Genomic DNA, 7,278 nt, shown 5'->3' with positions numbered 1-7,278 from the left:
ACATTTGTGTGTGTGTAAAAAGTGAGAGAGGGAGGGAGGGAGGGAGGGAGAGAGACAGAAAAATCGAACATTAAAAATAGCAATAACAAAACAACAAGAGAACGTGCACATGGAATATAAAAGTTTGACATTCGGTGAGAGCTTTTGACGTTTCGAGCGTAGCTCTTCGTCAATACTCATATAATACTCATATACACCCACTCTATGAGAGGTTTTTTGCATGGTTTGTATTCTCACTTTATAAAGAGCAAAATGAGTCAGAATAAAGAAACAGATGTGTCATCGTTCTAACAAAAAATAAAGATCGTCAAAATATTATAATGGCGCAAAATGAGCCGCTGTCAAAGTTTACCATATACCTCACTACAAATTTCATACTCGACGACCTAATATATCTTTTATTTGATTTTTAAGTCAAGAAACTTGTACAGTTCTGAAGATATTTCTCATATAGCACCTGCTTTTATCTCAAACACATAGAAATATGGAAATCTTCCATCCAAACGTCCATAATTAATTAAAACACTTCATGATTAATATAATATGATTTAATATGATATAATATAACATAATATAATTCGATGCAGAATAATGTACGATATTACGTACAAGCCTATGATATTTATAGTTTATAAATACTTTACATTATTTTGTTTGGTTTTACCTAATCTAAACCTACGTATCATTATATTATCTTTAAAATGCGCATATACACTCTGTGTGTGTGTGTGTGTGTGAATTACATTACTGAACGGAACTTCGAATTTGAGTCATGAATTAATAGTTTTTTACACACACACACACACACTACACACTACACACACACACACACACACACACACACACACACACACACATATATATATATATATATATATATATATATATGGCTATGTGGTAATAAGTTTGCTTCCCAACCATATGATTCCGGGTTCAATCCCGCTGTGTTTTGCCTTAGGCAAGTGTTTAATATTATAGCCTAGGGCCGACCAAAACCTTGCGATTGGATTTGGTAGACGGAAACTAAGAGAAGACTGTCCTACCTACATACATACCTACATACATACATACATACATACATACATACCTACCTACATACATACATACATACCTACCTACCTACATACATACATACATACATACATACATACATGTGTGTGCGTGTCTTTGTATCTGTGTTTGTTCCCCACAACCAGTTGACAACCGATGTTGGTCTGTTTACGTCCTCGTAACATCAGTTTTTCGGTAATAAAAGAACGATAGAATAAGTACCAGTCTTTAAAAATAATGTAAGTACTGGGGGTCGATTCGTTCCACTAAAATTTTTCAAGATGGTGCACCAGCATGGCCGCAGTCTAATGAACGTCTGAAAGAATTTTAGCTGTTAATAAACGCTAACAAAAAGAAACACCTAAACCAGATTCAATTTAAGACATTCATTCATTCAATCAATGGCGACGTTAGAAATATATCTACTCGTATTTCGAGTCTTTTGGCTAATGGGGATATATTTAAACAAAATCAAAGTTTATTATAAGCATGCATTATCGGAAGCTGGTTATAAAGATAAAATTTATTATGTCCAGAATCGTAATAATAATAATAAAGTTCTAGAAAATGACAGAATTGTAGAGATGTAGAAAAATACTACGGTGTGTAAGAAAACGAAAAATTTAGATAGAAATAAATAAATAAATAAATAATAATAATAATAATAATAATGAAAACTCTTGAAGGAGTCGCCGAGAACAAGGAACATAAGATACTGTAGGATTTTACAATCCAATGTGACTCCCTAATCGAGGCTCGGAGATTAGATATTGTTGTGGTAGATAAAGGCAAAAAGGAAACCAAGATCATAGATATTGCAATACCTGGAGATGCACGCCTAAGCGACGAAGAACTAGAAAAGATTGGAAAGTACAGAGTACTGAAAGACAAGATTGCAAGAATGTGGACGATGAGGAGAATGTCTGTCATTCCAGTGGTTGCAGGGGCCCTCGGAGCACTAACGTTGTTGGATATACCAATTTTACCAACACATTCCTGGAAGCTGGTACACAAATACTAATGACCTGTTGGGACACCGTGTTTCGTTATGCAACCAGAATATTCTGAAAATTATATTAAACGTTTTTATAAGTCAATATCATGTTCTTCTGTGTTAGTAGTTCTTATTACATCACCGTTCTAACTAGACATATTCCCGCTGTTTAAGAGTGAAAAAATAATTATTGCGTCTGAACTCACAATGCCTTCGGAAGACATGTCTGGAATTTTCCCCCAACTGAAGAAAGCCAAATATCAAGACTTAGTTGAAAAGAGAATAGCATGCAGTCTCATTCCCTATTGAAGTCGGCTGCCGTAGTTTTCCAGTGAGATCAATGAGCTGTTTCTTGAGGAAGATGCGTTTGGAATCCAAACAATTGAAGAAAACCATCAAGGAATGGCTGTGGCCGTTGAAATCAGTTCAAAGTAATTGTGGGTAACAAGAGAGCAGAGACCTTCTCAATCCCGTCGCCAAGGAGGTGCACTGGACAGTAATGCCCTCATCACTATCATCACTCATCATAAATGCCCTCATCACTATCATCACTCATCATAAATGCCCTCAGATGTAGAAAATACAGCTTACAAATATCTTCCCGCAATGCAAATTAGTGCCCACCAAGAATATTCTGAAGCAGACACAGGCACCAGAGTCTAGCGATGCATGCATACATACATACATTAGACAAATGCCAAAAGATGAGAAACCATTCATTGATTTCAAATTGGTCTGCTGGAATTTATTCGTATGTTTATGTATGACAAAGACAAAACAAACAATCACTTCAGCTTTACTTAATTAATTAATTAAATAAAATTCTAACGTTCCAGTCTTCTTAGATATAAACCCTAGAAAATTCTGTTTAATCTTTAATCAATGCTCTTCTCCAGAGGACTCTTCCTATTCGATTATTCATTATTCTGCCTTTTATTTTATATTCCGTTCATCGAGGATCGGCTGAAGTTGCTTTTATAGCGATCGTTTTTCATTTGTTTATAATTTTGCCCTTTACTTAACATTTCCAAGAGTTTTAAGTTGGCCAGGAATGTTATTTCACACAGCTGGATACTCGAAGAATTCCGTATTTGGCAGCGCAGTGCTTTGGCTGAGTCATGAATGAGCAAGTTCCTCTGGGTTCTTCCCCGAATTGAAGTTATCTTTTATCTTCTGTCATTTTATATTTTACTTGTTTCAGTCATTAGACTGCGGCCATGCTGGGTCACCGCCTTGAAGAGTTTGTAGTCGAATGAATCATCACTAGTTCTTTTTTTTTTTTTTTTTAAGCCTGGTACTTATTCTATCGGATACTTCTGCTGAACCGCTAGAACACGGAGATGTAAACACACTAACACTGGTTGTCAAGTGGTGATGGGGGACGAACACAGACATAAAGGCAGACAGACAGACAGAAAAACACACACACACACACATATAATCAATCGGAATTTTGCAATATTATTTTATTCACTTAGATTTACATGTTTACCCTTTTATCGCCTTCAAAGTATTCTCCATTTGAAGCAATACATCGGTCCCGGCGCGTTTACCACTATTCGAAGCAGTCCTGGAACTCTTGCGAAGCGATGCTTTTTACGGTTCCGTCGTTTTATGTTTCTTTTTTCTTCACCTCTTCCACTTCTGGAAATTCCGTCACCAGTGACGATCTTCCAAAACAAAGTCCGGATCAACTTCCAGCTCTTCTTTCAGTTCACGAGACGCAAGCGAGGCATAAATTTTGATGCAATTCTTTTCATTCACAATTCCTCACTCAGAATTTGTTGCCAGGAGTTCCAGGACATACCAGTCATATCAACAAGTTCGTCAATTGTTTGGTGACGATCCTTCACGTGAACGGCCGAAGGGCTTTGCCGGAAGGAGAGGAGCGAGGGAGGTCATGTGAGCGGAAGGATGACTTGCTTGGGGCTGTCGCTGGGGACGGATGTGGTGGCCGCATGTGTCGAGAGAATTTTCCGGCCAGAGGTTAGGTGGGTAAGGATCCTACAGATATGTCCCGGCTGAAAAGGATCGAATTGCGCTTCTTCTCCCATACCACACATTCTTCATAATACTCCACATATTTTTGCACAGAATACTACACTAGAATTTTTTTTTACATACCGCTTTCCCATTTTTTATTCACTATCAATGAATCCCTGCACATCTCTTTATCAACTTTTACGTTATAATCAACACTTCTTTATGACTGATGATGTTTCACAGCGTGAGGCACTTAACACAGTCTACAGCCAAGATTTTAGTCATATTCGCTTAATCGAGTTGGGAAGAGAAACGACGATAATGACGACATAGCAACAATAAGATTGTTAAATCTATTCTTATCTATGCTAACGTGTCGTTTAACTGCCAATTTCTACATCACAACGGCACAGTGCTTAGATAACATGGAATTTATCTCTGCTGCTTTTAGCAATAAATCTAAATCCTTTGGCTCATGCATAGCTAAATGTAATAGTTCTTTTCGGCATTCATTTAGGGGCTTGGAACAGAACCCCCCCACACACAAACACAAAATAACAGAACCATTATCTCTTCCTACTGCGGCGTTGGACAAGCTTCCCACTCGTGCGCACCGACAACGCGTAAATAGCATCCACGTGGCATATTGTTAGTTGAAAAAGGAAAGTCAAATGTGTCTGAAATTTGCTTTTCAACCACATGGTTCCGGGTTCAATCCTATTGTGTGACACCTTGGGCGAGTGGCTTCTACTATAGTCCCGAGCCGACGGAAGCTTTGTGAGTGGATCTGGTAGGCGGAAACTGAAAGAAGCTCGCCGTAATTTAATACTTTTCTTTCGTAAAACCCAAGTTATTCTGGTTAAAAACAAATTGAGAATGTGTGTCGTATATGATGCATGGATGTCAGGGAAATATGTCCTGTGTATCAGATGCGATGCACAGGATAGGCAAAAGCTTACACAAAGAAGGACGACACGTTGTATGTATGAAAAAGGGTTGGGAACCACTGCCCTTCCAGGTTTTAACACCCTAGTTAATCATTTTGTTATCCCAGTGTGAGCACCAACCCAGCTCAGCCTTGTCCACGTCAGTCATTTGCAAGTGAAGTGGGGTGATATTGGTGGCTTGGTAGCTTGGCCCAGACTTTCGCTAACTGCTTTACGTATAAAACACTCTCTCGGCCCTTCTGTTCTTAATCCAGGGAAACAACAAAGATGTGACATTTGGAAAGAGAGAGAGAGAGATGAACTAATACTTGGTTGGTACTCGTTTCAGTAGACTGGAGCATTAGGAAGTGAAATGCCCTGCCAATCTGAGAGTTGAATTCACTTCCTCATCTGCCCTCATAAGCGCGAGGTTCGTTGGTAGACTGTATAGACAGGTGTTAAGTTGTGAACTGTGTATGATAGTGTGGGTTGGTAGAGTGCACAGCCACAAAAGGGAGAGGTAGACTACAATTCGATGTACTGACACAGTACACTTGATAACTGCAGAATGAGAAAATATGATAGAAAAATATGAAAAAAACCTTGTGTGTGTGTGTGCATGGCTAATAAAATCGATGATGAATAGAGATAGATGTGGAAAAGTATTACAAGTAAATGAAGAACAGGAAATGATGAATAACTGGAGAAAAAATGTTGTATGGTCAGTTTGTCAGGCAAACAGAAGATCTAATTGGATAAGAACAATAGGTTCGGCTGTAAGATGAATGACTAAAGAGAGAGTATGAGAAGAAAGCTTTTTTTTTTTTTTCAAAATTGTGCAAGATGGAGTGATTAAAAAATATAAAACAGTAACAAAAAGCAAAGACAGTAAATATCGAATATGTGTCAACGGAAAAACAAAACAGAACTGTTAACGATCAAGTAACATTTTTATAACGACACACCAGTTTTTTTATCTTAGTTTATGGATTATATTAATTCTTCTTTACCAGCTCAGACCATCGTCAGTTTTCTTGGATTTTAGTGTGTGATAATATTTTTCTCTCTCTCTTTCTCGTCTTTGTTAATCATCTTGTGTGTGAACGTGGAAATGATATCACAAAAAGAATATAAAAGAACACGAGAAAGTGCCGTGGGGTTGGATATATATGTTGGAAACTTATTAGAAAGTTCGTATTCAATAAAGATGAAAAATGATGCCGTCACCGTCTTTAAGTCGTACGTCATTTTCAATGACTGCTGGAAGAGCGCGTGGGATTTCTTGTATTCAGTGCATGGAATGGTGGAACAGAAAGAGACGTGAGGAGACAACAAGAAAATTATGTAACTTCATAGAAATTTTGTTAATCGATATCGGTCGTTCTGAAACAGTGTGACGCAAAACCTCAAGGTGGGAATGGGTTTATATAGATCTGCATGAGGTTTTTACATGGTTGCGTGGTTAAGAATCTTGCTTCCCAACAGTCTTGAGCTGAATTCCTATCGCGCGGTACCATGGGCAAGTGTTTTCTGCTACAGCCCCGGGTTTACCAAAGCCTCGTGAGTGGATCTGGTAGACAGAAACTGAAAGAAGCCCGTACTATATATATATATATATATATATATATCAGTAGGAACTGTATTTTCATCGTTTCCTATTATTACCATTATCATCGTCATTATTATTATTACTATTATTGTTGTTGTTATTATTATATGTGACGGCGCGTGACCTAACGTTTAGGGAGTTGCATTCCCGATCACGAGATCGTGGTTTCAATTCCCAGACCAGGTGGTGCGTTGTGTTCTTGAGCAAAACACTTCATCTCACGTTGCTCTGCAAACATGTCGACACCTGACACTGTTCACCTGTTCAGGTAACATCAATTTGATGGAAGGAGACAGCTAATGTGCGGCAAGAACCATTTGAGCACTATAAACAAATCATTTGTGCAGGTCGGTCGGCAGAAAAGCTGAACACTCTTATGTCGTCTGCGACGGCAGAGTCCATCTTTACTATTATTATTATTATTGGTGAATCACGGCTTTAATGGCTCTATGAGGTTTTTTTAAAACATATTTTTTTATCGACTTAGTCAATTTGAACCATTTATTCCCCCCCCCCCTCATTCGTCTGTTTTGTCTTCATACAGAATTCCGTTATCAAAAATAATCATTAAAAAATCATTTGTTTTAATATTAAAAAAAAACAAAATTGTTAATAGAAATGTTTATTTTGATACGGTGTTGTTTATTTTCACTAACGAGGATGAGAAGAAAGAGAAAAAAGATCAATAAGAATGTTGAAGGCCTTCCCAGAGGAGG

The sequence above is a fragment of the Octopus bimaculoides genome, chromosome 27 (assembly GCF_001194135.2).
Source record: "Octopus bimaculoides isolate UCB-OBI-ISO-001 chromosome 27, ASM119413v2, whole genome shotgun sequence".
In the NCBI taxonomy this organism is placed as follows: Eukaryota; Metazoa; Mollusca; class Cephalopoda; order Octopoda; family Octopodidae; genus Octopus; species Octopus bimaculoides.
Note: the sequence above shows the minus strand (reverse complement) of the source record.